The following is a 325-nucleotide window of genomic DNA, read 5'->3' on the forward strand; positions in this document are numbered from 1 at the left end:
CTTGGAGTTAAACGCCCAAACTGGCATGAAAGCTGGCGTTTAACTCCAGAAAAGGTCTCTACACATGAAAGCTTCAATGCTTAGCCCAAGCACACACTAAGTGGACCCAGAAGTGGATTTTTACGTCATTTACTCATTTCTGTATACCCTAGGTTACTAGTTCACTATTAATAGGATCTTTTGACATTGTATCTGGACCTCATGACACTTTACACATTTCTTTGTGTACCTTTTACAGTATGAGTCTCTAAACCCCATGGTTGGGGGTGAGGAGCTCTACTGTGTCTTGATGGATTAATGCAATTACTACTGTTTTTCATTCAAT

Source organism: Arachis duranensis, chromosome 3, assembly GCF_000817695.3.
Source record: "Arachis duranensis cultivar V14167 chromosome 3, aradu.V14167.gnm2.J7QH, whole genome shotgun sequence".
Lineage (NCBI taxonomy): Eukaryota > Viridiplantae > Streptophyta > Magnoliopsida > Fabales > Fabaceae > Arachis > Arachis duranensis.